This window comes from Saccopteryx bilineata, chromosome 6, assembly GCF_036850765.1.
Source record: "Saccopteryx bilineata isolate mSacBil1 chromosome 6, mSacBil1_pri_phased_curated, whole genome shotgun sequence".
NCBI lineage: Eukaryota > Metazoa > Chordata > Mammalia > Chiroptera > Emballonuridae > Saccopteryx > Saccopteryx bilineata.
This window is the reverse complement of record NC_089495.1, coordinates 174,872,046-174,886,034: the sequence shown is the minus strand read 5'-3', so window position 1 is coordinate 174,886,034 and position 13,989 is coordinate 174,872,046. Positions and strand designations below refer to the sequence as shown.

The following is a 13,989-nucleotide window of genomic DNA, read 5'->3' as shown; positions in this document are numbered from 1 at the left end:
TTTCTGTGTGGGTGGTGAAAGTATGGTGGAATTAGTGATGATGGTGGCACAACTGTGTGGATGTTAAAACCACTGCATTGTGGTTCTTATTATGGTAATTTTATAGTATGGGAGTAAAATCTCAATAAAAAGATAGTAAACTTTATATTATAACATATAATATTTATAAATAACTATTTTCTAGATAAAATAATATTAATAAGAGGTTGCATTGCTTTACTTTTTTTTGTAAATGTTTTTGATGTTTCCTTAATGACAATAATTGAATTCTCTTGTTTGCATCTGCATTCCATGTATTGCAATATATTGTTTTGGTTGAAATATTTAAGGCATTGTGGCCTTACATAGATATGTTGTAAAAAGAAAGCATATGTAGATAATTGTGGATACTTTTCACTTATATCAGAACCTGATATCTGATGATTCTTCAAGGTTAGATACAGTGTAATTGCAAATCTTCAAGTAATGTTGGTTAGGCTGCAGCTATTCCAAAGGTGAGTTTGGGCTGGGAAGTTCAAGACGGCTCACTCATGTGGCTGCCACTTGGAGCTGTCACTGCTCAGCTGACCTAGAATGCCTCAGTTTTCCTCTGTGTGGCCTCTTCATGTGACTTGGATTTCTCTCTGTATGGCAGCTGGGTTCCAAAAGGAAGTATTTCTTGTGAGAAAGTAGAAGCTGTTGATCTCTTAAGGCCCAACTTCAGAAGTTAAAGTAGTTTATTCTGTTGGAAAAAGTTACAGAATAGACTGATATTCAAAGCCTGGAGAATTAGACTTCACTTCTTGATGGGAAGAGTGACAAAGAATTTGCAGCTATCTATTCTCCACTCTGTGAGTTCTTCTTGAATGCCATGCTTGTAGAAGCTCAGTTTATTTTGTGATTGAGTACTACTTCTTCTTTTTTTTTTTTTTTTTTGTTGCATTTTTCTGAAGCTGGAAACAGGGAGAGACAGTCAGACAGACTCCCGCATGCGCCCGACCGGGATCCACCCGGCACGCCCACCAGGGGCGACGCTCTGTCCACCAGGGGGCGATGCTCTGCCCATCCTGGGCATCGCCATGTTGCGACCAGAGCCACTCTAGCGCCTGGGGCAGAGGCCACAGAGCCATCCCCAGCGCCCGGGCCATCTCTGCTCCAATGGAGCCTTGGCTGCGGGAGGGGAAGAGAGAGACAGAGAGGAAGGCACGGCGGAGGGGTGGAGAAGCAAATGGGCGCTTCTCCTATGTGCCCTGGCCGGGAATCGAACCCGGGTCCTCCGCACGCTAGGCCGACGCTCTACTGCTGAGCCAACCGGCCAGGGCCGAGTACTACTCTTTATACTGTTGCCATTTCTGCTTTGCAAAGCAACATCATCTTAATTCGATACCTTTGTTTGAATTATTTAAAATATATACTAAGTTGCAATATATTTAGTAATGAAAATTAAGTGCTTATGGCTTTTTATTATCTGCCCATCCCTCCTGTTTTTAATTTGTGACATTATTATTCAGTTTGTATTGATATTCAATTATTTAAGAACAATTTCTTTCCGTGTGATATAAAAAGTGTAATATAAATAGAATATTAATTGTCTGCCCCAGTATCAGTCTGTTATTTCTAAATTATATGTCTCTATTTCCTCCCAATGTTTATTCTGAAAAAGTGACCTGGTTTTGCCCTTAATGGTTATCTATCAGTAGTAGTTACAAGGAGGTACACCATGGCTTAATTCATGTTGTCACTTAATTATAATCTCCTTTGGGAGGAATTAAATCCACAAAATAGTAAAGAAAAATGTGTTTCTTAATGTGGACACAAAAAAAAAAGTGAGCAAAAAAATTTTTTTAACTGCTACAATTTTCAAATTGCTTTTCACATGTCCTAAAGTTAAATTAAAATGCTAATGAAATGCCTTTCATGTTTTTTTTTTAAGTTTCTTCAGGAAAGGTAATAGTTTATACAGGCCCAGGTTAGAAATCCTTACTTGTTATTAAGCATTTATGTAATTTGGAGATTTTGATAGTTCTATCAAAGCATGCTAAAAGCATTTTTCTTTTAGCTACCCTTAGAAGTTGCTTCTGGAAATCTGCTTTGAAATGGCTTTCTGAAAGCCTTACTCTTGCTGTATGGAATAATGAGCTTTCTTTCTGTTGCAAAATGGCAAAGTGTCTGTAGATTATTAGTAGGGGTGTTAGGGTAGAACATGCCTGCTGTTACTGATCATGGGTAAGGAATGCACTGTGCTTTCTTAAAAGAACAGTTATCAGAGAAACTAAAGCTTGACTGACAGCTCAGCAAACTGAAAATCTTCATGTTAAATTTGTTTCAAAATATTTGGTAGGAAGACATTATAAAACGTGGAACCTAGTATTCAAAATTTCTCCTGAGCATTGCTGTCAACTCTAAGTATTGGGAGTACCAAAGCCTAATTGGTAACCATTACCATTTGAAACAGCGAATTACCTTACGGGGTATAATGGCTGTCTCTCAGAAACCCTCTGGCTATTTTAGTCCCACCTGAAAACCCAGAATATGGATTGTCAGTATTTTTTGAGAGGAAGGTGTAGAATTATGAGGCATCATTTCAGCTAAATTTTTATTGACAACTAAACTCTCATTAAGATGAGTTTCCAGATTAGATCTGAGCTAGGGTGTAGCTACCACACCCTTTGTACCCTACTGACTATAAAGGGAACAGCCGTGTGATTCACAGACTGTTCTAAATTGTGTAATGCTTTCTAAATGCCTGTAGCAGTGCCAGTGCATTTCTTAAATTCTGTGAGTGCTTCATATCTCCTTCAGTTCTACTGTGGCCTAGCTAGTTTGTTTCCCTGATCAGTGTTGCTTGCTGGTCCATTTTGGAGAGTTCACAGTTCAATGAAGAAACTGAGTTTCTTTGTATATAAATAACTTTGTAATGTTTACATAGTAGAAGTTGGAAAGGTCACATCCTGGAAGAGAGGCATGGTTCCTCATTTTGACTTTATGGGCTATTCTGCCAGACTTTAGTGCCCTCCCTTTCATCCCAATGCCTAAAACACCTTTTACCCACTCCTTGCCTTTTTTTTTTTCAGTTCTCAACTCCCCATGACTGTAGTTTTTATATGCAAACTACTTCAACCTTTTCTGAACCCTCTTTATGTTCCCAGTGATTAGGTTTAATAGTACATATATCATTAAGCAATGATTCTCTAATCATTTCATCATTTGTTCACTCATTTATTTATTCATTCTTTTGTCTAATAGACATTTGTTCTGCTTTTCAATATAATTTGCAAGGCCCTGTTCTTGTTACGATAGTGGAGATAAAGTTTTATTCAATCTTTACCCTCAAAATGAGGTACATGAAGAATACCAGTCATAACAGAGGACACTGTGAAAGGGTGCCACTGGAATTTATTTTGATTACTTCCCCACATATACTCTTTCCCATAGAAAGTTCACTTTTAGTGTAGTGATCAGGATGAAGACATCATGGCACATGGGAATTGAACTGGACATTAAGGGATAGATGGGTAGGTTTTGCAAAAAGAGTGTAGTATAGCATTGCTGGTAGAAGGAACTAAGAGAAGCCAAGAGTGAAGAAGAAAAAATTGAGTCTGAAGAATTTCTGATAACCTCTAGTTCAGTACAAGTATTTATTTTACTAAAAACATGTCAGTATCTTCAGCTCCAGAAATCTGTCTTGACTCCCAACTCCCTCTGGATATTGATATATTAACTTTGGTCTCCATCAAAGTCACTATTCTTGCTGTATAAAAAACTGTACACAATATTTTAAAAACTATTCAAGAACTACAACAAATTCTATTACATCAGATAGGCTTGTTTATGGATTGATTGTGAAAATGGTGAAGGCCCTGGCCAGTTGGCTCAGTGGTGGAGCGTCAGCCCAGCATGTGGAAGTTCTGGGTTCAATTCCCAGCCAGGCCACACAGGAGAAGTGCCCATCTGCTTCTCCACCATCCCCCTTTCCTTTCTCTCTGTGTCTCTCTTCCCCTCCCACAGCTAAGTCTCCATTGGAGCAAAGTTGGCCTGGGTGCTGAGGATGGCTCCATGGCCTTTGCCTCAGGCACTAGAATGGCTCCGGTTACAACAGAGCAGTGCCCCAGATGGGCAGAGCATTGCCCCCTAGTGGGCATGCTGGGTGGATCCCGATTGGGTGCATGCAGGAGTCTGTCTCTCTGTCTCCCCACTTCTCACTTCAGAAAAATACAAAGAAACAAAACAACAACAACAACAAAAAGAAAATGGTGAAAAAATGTAGATTCCTGGAAGTCATCAAAAATTAATGTATCAATTAATGTGTTATTTGGAACTTCATAGCAACCAAGGAAGCAGATTCTTTCTATTGTAATGTGAACACACCACTTCCTCGGGGGGGGGGGGGAACATATCAAAAAGGAACCCAGGTGTTCACTTCCCAGCACATATAATAAAATTGGAATGACACAGAAGATTAGTATGGCCCCTGCACAAGGATGGCATGCAAACTTGTGAGGCGGTCTACATTTTTAAAGGAAATAAAAGGAATTCTGGCCAGTTACCTTGTAATGTTTACTTTTGAGTTAATGTGTCCTTATTTCGTTCATATTTCACTCCATGGGAAAATTTTTGATTTGAGCATGAGCATACCTCTTTAGTGGAAAATGAAAAACAAATGAACAAAACTAAATTTAGAGGGAAAAGAACTTGAGGACTTTTCTCTCTTTCTTTGTCAATCCCCTATCTCATGGGAAGGTAATACCATGGATTTTGGTTATTAATAACATTATTGATCTACCAATGGTAAGATGTTGACCAGTGTGGTGATTGTTTCTGTTTAAAGCACTAACAAACACTTATATTAACTCCTCATCCCCGTCCCCCCCCCACACACACACACACAGTGACCAGTGATATCTGTTGATGAAGTGCAGTGGTCCCTGCAGTCCCTTCATAGTCATGCATCTCTTTGTACAAAGCCAACTCCATCATGGAAAGGAACTTTGGGATAGTGGTCTTGTTATTATCCTGTCACTGATGTCAGAAATAGAGACAGATTCTGCAGAAGGAAAAAAAGGTGAAACAGTTCTGTAGAAATGGAATTTTATACATAGAAACAATGTTAAAATATTTTTCTTGTACAATCACTAGCATTTTGGGGGTAAATACACAATGGTTGTAGAATAGGAATATGAACTATGTATGAAAAAACCCTAATTCTACTAATTAAAAAAATTACTGTCAATATTACAATTGTTAAAATTTTATATAATTATTCTCATATCTTCTATCAATTAATGCCACATATTTCTGGGATAAGTCATTCTCTTCCACTTTTAGCCTCTATGTGCTTTAGTTTTCAATTATTTTCAGGTAATTCTTACTCCTTAGAAAATGTATTTTACATGATTTTTTTTTCTGTAAAAATAAGCATAAACAAAAACTACAATAGTTTTTATTGTTCATAATAGCTATTCTCTTCATTTCCTCACAGATTCTTGAGTTGCTATAAGCCAAAAACCAAAAATACATTATTAGAATGTCCCCCATGCCAGGTTTTTATTACTAATATGTTGTTTATTTTTAATCATCTTTTGAGTTATTGACTATTTTATGGTGTCTCATAACAGCAGTTTCTATTTGTTTTATATACTTCACAGAGTAGACTTCATTTTCTGCCTCACTCCATCATATGTAATGGTTTTAGCTTTGAAACCTTTGCTTAACTTAGGGGGTGTTAATTTGGTGTAGCACATTACCATCAAAATAGCTCATGTTTGTATGGTCTTGTAAAAACTTTATCTTGAAATGCTCTGAAAGGGTCTTAATTTTTAATTCTGTCTTTCTCCATTTTTTTTTTTAATTTTAAAAGTCCTTTCTGATATTCTTGTCACATACCAGAATATTAAATGGATGCTCAGATTAACTCTATTAGATAATATTAAAATGCATAAATTCAAGTTTCAAAACAATTGATATCTTAAACTCCCACATTATTCTCCAATACTCCTACTTCATGACTTTTTTTTTTTAACCTGAGTCTTCTTGCAGCTGTTCTGCTACTTACCCTCTAGCTAATTGTTCCTTTTCTCCTCAGCCTGAGTCCACAGAGTAATGGGTCTGTTTCCTGAAGTCTTGCCTGCAATTCTTAACCCCTAGAGTACTGTGTCCTATCTTACTCTTTTCAATTCTTCCCCAATGAGGCATGACCAAGAAATTGTTGTATCCTTGAGAGGCAAGTTCTTGGAATCGAGTGGCAGATGGATATACAAGAATCACCAGTGCAGTGCTAATGGAAATTCAACTCCAATTAAATTTTAAAGTAGGTTGCTTCCAAAAAGTCTAGAAACAATATGAATTGAATTGTTTGTCCTGTTGGGATTTTATTCCTTGTTACAAAGCTGCGAGGCAAGGTAATGATGACATTGGAGGAATTCAGGTATAGGAAATGATGATGATTATATGACGATGATGCTGATCATTGCAAACATTTATTGAACTCTTATTATATATTAGGGACTTTATCGGGTCTTTTATGCGGTATTGTGAGCATCTGTTGGTTGCTTCAGGGTCAGTATGGTAATTTTATGTTAGTGCATAACAAATTACCACAAATTTAGTGGCTTAACACAATACACATTTATTGTCTTTGTTTCTGGGTGTCAGGAGTTTGGGCACAGCTGAGCTGAGTCTTCTGCATTTCTCCTTCCTAATTCCTGTGGTGGTGAGACTAAATTAAAAGCTTCATTTTCATTGGCTGTTGGCTAGTTCCTAGAGACCACCCTCAATTCTTTGCCATGTGGGGTTTCCCAACATGGCCACTCCCTTTCTCATAGCCATTCCTGGGAGAGAGAAAAACTCCTGCAAGACAAATACTTAATCTTATGTCATGTAATCCTGTATACTAATCGTCTATATTCCATCATCTTTTCTATATTCTGTTGCTTAGAAGCAAGTTGTAGGTCCTGCTCATACTTAAGAGGAGCACATTACACAAACATAGGAACATAAGGGGCTAGGAATCATGGGAATCACCTTAGGAGTCCATGCATCACAGGCAGAGGTTGCTGTTTGTCTCCCAGTGTCTTGTCTATCCATTCTTTTTCCCCCTAAGAAATAGGAAATATCGATACTTCATTGTGAACTGGCTGTATGGTCACCGGGAATAAAGACTTCGTTTCCCAGGTTCCTTTGCAGTTGATATGGCCATGTGACTAAAGTACTGAAGAGCAGGAAGATAAAAGAATCTGGAAGAAATGATGACATCGGATCATTTACAATAACATGGATGGACCTTGATAACATTATACGGAGTGAAATAAGTAAATCAGAAAAAAAACTGAGATGAATCCATACATAGAAGGGACATAAAAATGAGACTCAGAGACATGAACAAGAATGTGATGGCAACAGGGGCGGGGGGTTGGGGGAGGGGGGATGGGGTGAAGAAGGAGAGAGGGGTTAGGGGAGGGGAGGGGCACAAAGAAAACCAGATAGAAGGTGACAGAAGACAATTTAACTTTGCGGGAGGGGTATACAGCACAATCAAATGTCAAAATAATCTAGAGATATTTTCTCCCAACATATGTACCCTGATTTATCAATGTCACTGCATTAAATTTAATAATAATAAAAAAAATTAAAAAAAAAAAAAGAATCTGGAACTCTGAGGATTTTGTGATCTATCTCATCAGCCTTTGAAGACTCTCTACTTGTGACTTCTTTAGGGGAAAAATAAACTTTTATTTTATTTAAGCCATTGTTATTTTTGGCTGTCTCTTGTAGCAAAATCTAATGTTTATTGATATTTTTTCCTATCATCTATTCTCTCCTTTTCTCTCTTTAACAGCTTCTCTTTTCTTTCCTTTTTTTTATTTATTTATTAAATTTAATGCAGTGACATTGATAAATCAGGGTACATATATTGAGAGAAAACATCTCCAGATTATTTTTTTTAATTTTTTAATTTTTTATTTTTTTAATAAATTTTTATTAATGGTAATGGGATGACATTAATAAATCAGGGTACATATATTCAAAGAAAACATGTCTAGGTTATTTTGTCATCAAATTATGTTGCAAACCCCTCGCCCAAAGTCAGATTGTCCTCCGTCACCCTCTATCTAGTTCTCTGTGCCCCTCCCCCTCCCCCTAACTCTCTCCCTCCCTCCCTCCCATGTCCTCCCTCCCCCCCCCCCACCCTTGGTAACCACCACACTCTTGTCCATGTCTCTTAGTCTCATTTTTATGTTCCACCAATGTATGGAATCATGTAGTACAACCATTATGGAGGAAAGTATGGTGGTTCCTCAAAAAACTGCAAATAGAACTACCTTATGACCCAGCAATCCCTCTACTGGGTATATACCCCAAAACCTCAGAAACATTGATACGTGAAGACACATGTAGCCCCATGTTCATTGCAGCACTGTTCACAGTGGCCAAGACATGGAAACAACCAAAAAGCCCTTCAATAGAAGACTGGATAAAGAAGATGTGGCACATATACACTATGGAATACTACTCAGCCATAAGAAATGATGACATCAGATCATTTACAGCAAAATGGTGGGATCTTGGTAACATTATAAGGAGTGAAATAAGCAAATCAGAAAAAAACAAGAACTCCAGATTATTTTGACATTTGATTGTGCTGTATACCCCTTCCCCAAAGTCAAATTGTCTTCTGTCACCTTCTATCTGGTTTTCTTTGTGCCCTTCCCCTACCCCAACCCCTCTCTCCTTCTTTGCCCCCTCCCCCCTTCCCCCTCCCCCACCCCCATTGCCATCACATTCTTGTTCATGTCTCTGAGTCTCATTTTTATGTCCCATCTATGTATGGATTTATATAGTTCTTAGTTTTCTCTGATTTACTTATTTCACTCCGTATAATGTTTTTAAGGTCCATCTATATTATTATAAATGATCCGATGTCATCATTTCTTATGGCTGAGTAGTATTCCATAGTATATATGTACCAAAGATTTTTAATCCACTCGTCTTCTGACGGACACTTGGGCTGTTTCCAGATCTTCGCTATTGTGAGCAATGCTGCCACAAACATGGGGGTACATTTCTCCTTTTGGAGCCATTCTATGGTGTTCTTAGGGTATATTCCTAAAAGTGGGATAGCTGGATCAAAAGGCAGTTTGATTTTCAGGTTTTTGAGGAATCTCCATACTGTTTTCCACAGTGGCTGCACCAGTCTGCATTCCCACCAGCAGTGCAGGAGGGTTCCCTTTTCTCCACATCCTTGCCAGCACTTATTCTGTGTTGTTTTGTTGATGAGCGCCATTCTGGCTGGTGTGAGGTGATATCTCATTGTGGTTTTAATTTGCATTTCTCTAATGATTAGTGATGTTGAGCATTTTTTCATATGCCTATTGGCCATCTGTATGTCCTCTTTGGAGAAGTGTCTATTCATTTCTTTTGCCCATTTTTTGATTGGATTGTTAGTCTTCCTGGTGTTGAGATTTACAAGTTCTTTATAAATTTTGGTTATTAACCCTTTATCAGATGCATTGTCAAATATGTTCTCCCATTGTGTAGTTTGTCTTTTTATTCTGTTCTTATTGTCTTTAGCTGTGCAAAAGCTTTTTAGTTTGATATAGTCCCATTTGTTTATCCTGTCTTTTATTTCACTTTCCCGTGGAGATAAATCAGCAAATATATTGCTCCGAGAGATGTCGGAGAGCTTACTGCCTATGTTTTCTTCTAAGATGTTTATGGTTTCACGGCTTACATTTAAGTCTTTTATCCATTTTTGTGAGTGGTGTAAGCTGGTAATCTAGTTTCATTTTTTTGCAGGTAGCTGTCCAATTTTCCCAACACCATTTGTTAAAGGGGCTGTCTTTACTCCATTGTATTTCCTTACCTCCTTTGTCAAATATCAGCTGTCCATAGAACTGTGGATTTATTTCTGGGTTCTCTGTTCTGTTCAATTGATCTATATCCCTGTTCTTATGCCAGTACCAGGCTGTTTTGAGTACAATGGCCTTATAGTATAACTTGATATCAGGAAGTGTGATACTTCCCACTTTATTCTTCTTTTTTAAAGATTGCTGAGGCTATTCGTGTTCTTTTTTGGTTCCATATAAATTTTTGGAATATGTGATTTATATCTTTAAAGTATGTCATTGGTATTTTAATTGGTATTGCATTGAATTTATAGATTGCTTTGGGTAATATAGACATTTTAATGATGTTTATTCTTCCTAACCATGAGCACAGTATATGCTTCCACTTGTTTGTATCTTCCTTGATTTTTATCAATGCTTCGTAATTTTCCGAGTACAAGTCTTTAGTCTCCTTGGTTAAGTTTACTCCTAGGTACTTTATTTTTTTTGGTTGGAATTGTGAAGGGGATTGTTTCCTTAATTTCTCTTTCTGACTGTTCATTGTTGGCGTATAAAAATACCTCTGATTTCTGAGTATTGATTTTATATCCTGCCACTTTGCTGAATTCATTTATCAGGTCCAGTAGTTTTTTGACTGAGACTTTAGGGTTTTCTATATACAATATCATATCATCTGCAAATAATGATATTTTTACTTCTTCTTTTTCAACTTGAATGCCTTTTATTTCTTCTTGTCTGATTGCTGTGGCTAGGACTTCCAGGACTATGTTAAATAAGAGTGGTGAAATGGGGCACCCCTGCCTTGTTCCTGATCTTAAGGGTATTGCTTTTAATTTTTGCCCATTGAGTATGATGTTGGCTGTGGGTATCTCATAGATGGCTTTTATCATGTTGAGGTATGTTCCCTGTATTCCCACTTTGCTGAGAGTTTTGATCATGAATGGGTGCTGGATTTTATCAAATGATTTTTTTGCATCTATTGAAATTATCATATGGTTTTTCTCCTTTTTTTTTTGTTTATGTGATGAATCACATTGATTGATTTATGAATATTGTACCAGCCTTGCCTCCCCATAATAAATCCCACTTGATCATGGTGTATGATTTTTTTCCATATATTGTTGGATCCTGTTTGCTAATATTTTGTTGAGGATTTTAGCATCTATATTCATCAGAGATATTGGCCTATAATTTTCTTTCTTTGTGTTGTTTTTGCCTGGTTTTGGAATCAGAATTATGCTCACTTCATAAAAGGAGCTTGGAAGTCTTCCTTCCTCTTGAATTTTTTGAAATAGTTTGAGAAGGATAGGAGTTAGTTCTTCTTTGAATATTTGGTAGAATTCAGTTGTGAAGCCATCAGGCCCTGGAGTTTTCTTTGTTGGGAGTTTTTTGATAACTGTTTTGATCTCATTTGGTGTAATCGGTTTGTTTAGGTTTTCTGATTCTTCCAGATTGATTTTTGGAAGATTGTATGTTTCAAGGAATTTGTCCATTTCATCTAGGTTGCCTAGTTTTTTGGCATACAGTTCTTCATAGTATTTTCTTACAATATTTTGTATTTCTGTTATGTCAGTTGTTATTTCTCCACTCTCATTTTTAATTTTATTTATTTGAGTCCTCTCTCTCTTTTTCTTGGTGAGTCTAGTTAAAGGTTCATCAATCTTGTTTACCTTTTCAAAGAACCAGCTCCTAGTTTCATTGATCTTCTGTATTGTTTCTTTAGCCTCTATGTCATTTATTTCTGCTCTGATCTTTATTATTTCCTTTCTTTTACTACATTTGGGCTTTACTTGCTGTCCTTTTTCTAGTTCTTTTAGATGTAGGGTTAAGTTGTTTATTTGAGCTTTTTCTAGCTTCTTAAAGTGTGCCTGTAGTGCTATGAACTTCCCTCTCAGTACTGCTTTTGTTGTGTCTCATAAATTTTGAGTTGTTGTATGCTCATTGTCATTCGTTTCTAGGAATTTTTTAAATTTCTTCTTTGATCTCATTCTTAATCCATTCATTATTTAACAACCTGCTATTTAGTTTCCATGTGTTTGAGAATTTTTGAGCTTTTATGTTTGGTTCATTTCTAGTTTCATGCTGTTGTGATCGGAGAAAGTGCTTGATATGATTTCAATCTTCTTAAATTTGTTGAGAGCACTTTTGTGCCCTAACATGTGGTCTATCCTAGAGAATGTACCATGAGCACTTGAAAAGAATGTATATTCTGTGGCTTCAGGGTGAAAGGTTCTGAAGATATCTATTAAATTGAGTTGATCTAGTGTTTCCAATAAGTCTGCTGTTTCTTTGTTAATTTTCTTTCTTGAGGATCTATCTAGGGATGTTAGTGGGGTATTGAAATCCCCTACGATTATAGTATTGCTGTTGATCTCGCCCTTTAAATCCATCAAAGTCTGCTTTATATACTTAGGTGCTCCTATATTAGGTGCATAGATATTTATAATAGTTATATCTTCCTGTTGGATTACTCCCTTTATCATTATGTAGTGGCCTTCTTTATCTCTTATTATATCCTTTGTTTTAAAGTCCAATTTGTCTGATATAAATATTGCTACCTCATCTTTTTTTTCATTTCCATTTGCATGAAATGTTTTTTCCATCCTTTTACCTTCAATCTATGTGTATCTTTTGTTCTAAGGTGTGTCTCTTGTAGACAGCATATGTACGGGTCCTGTTTTCTTATCCATGCAGCTACCCTATGTCTTTTGTTTGGATCATTTAATCCATTTACATTTATGGATATTATTGATATGTAGTTGTTTATTGCCATTTTATTCTTTAAAGCTGTATTCCTTTTTTGCTATATTCTTTTTCCACTTTGATTTGTTTACAAAAGGCCCCTTAACATTTCCTGCAGCATTGGTTTGGTTGTAATGAATTCCTTTAGCTGTTTTTTGTCTGGGAAGCTTTTTATTTCTCCTTTGATTTTAAACGATAGCCTTGCTGGATAAAGTAGTCTTGGTTGTAGGTTCTTGTTCTGCATTACTTTGGATATTTCTTGCCATTCCATTCTGGCCTCAAGTGTTTCTGTTGAGAAGTCAGATGTCATTCTTATAGGGGCTCCTTTGTAGGTGATAGCTTTTTTTTTCTCTTGCAGCTTTTAATATTTTCTCTTTATCACTTAGCTTTGATATTTTAATTATGATGTGTCTTGGTGTAGGTTTCTTTGGGTTTCTCTTTAATGGAGTCCTCTGTGCTTCTTGAACTTGTGAGAGTTTCTCCTGCATTAATTTAGGGAAGTTTTCAGCTATGATATATGATTGAACAAAGTCTCTATTCCTTGTTCTTTCTCTTTTTCTTCAGGAACCCCTATGATGCGGATGTTATTTCTCTTCATGTTGTCACAGAGCTCTCTAAGAGTTTCCTCAGACTTTTTGAGTCTCTTTTCTTTTTTCTTCTCTGCTTTCATGCCTTCATTCCAGTTGTCCTCCAACTTGCTGATTCGATCCTCAGCTCTATATATCCTGTTTTTAATTCCTTCCATTGTGGTCTTTATTTCTGATATTGTTTTTGTCATCTCCGACTGATTCTTTTTTATACTTGCTATTTCTTTATTTAGGTGTTCATAATGACCATCCATTGTTGTTCTAAGATCCCTAAGCATCCTTACAATCATTATTTTGAACTCCGCATCTGGAAGTTTGATTATTTCCATATCACTCAGTTCATCTCCTGAAGGTGGCTCTTGTGGTTTCATTTGGATTGTACTTTTTTGTCTTCTCGTTGTCTGTGTTAGGGTATTTTATTTGTAGAGTTGGTTGAGTCTAGGCTTGGTGTTGTCTGCCTCCAGTTTTCAGTTGTGTTGTCTTCAACAGCTTCTTATTTTAATTTTATTTTTTATATTTTTTTTATTTTTATTTTATGGTTTATGTTTTTTCCCCCCCATGGGGAACTCAAAATCACCCCTAAGTCCATGTTGAGCCAATTGGAACATTTTATCTCCTGCTCACAGGGATGGGAGATTGGCTTATGCCAATCTAATCAGACTGAATCTCAAAACTTACTGAGAAATTCTGGCAATACCTGTATGGAATAATAATTCTGACTAACTATATTTTTCATTCGAGCTCCTAATCTATCCTAAAGAGAAACAGAATTTACATGACTCTTGAGCCTGTTGCTTGTCAGAGGATGGCTCATGGGCCTTGTAAAAAAAACTAAACTA

The 13,989-nt window shown here is 36.7% G+C and overlaps 1 protein-coding gene and 1 non-coding gene across 5 annotated transcripts in view; both read left to right on the top strand.

Moving 5' to 3' along the window:
- Positions 1–13,989, top strand: part of MACROD2 (mono-ADP ribosylhydrolase 2) — a 2,105,833-nt gene that overhangs the window by 251,656 nt on the left and 1,840,188 nt on the right. The window lies entirely within an intron of this gene.
- LOC136309742 (U6 spliceosomal RNA) lies at positions 4,392–4,495 on the top strand. Its single transcript, XR_010726392.1, has one exon. It is a non-coding gene; the product is annotated as a U6 spliceosomal RNA (small nuclear RNA).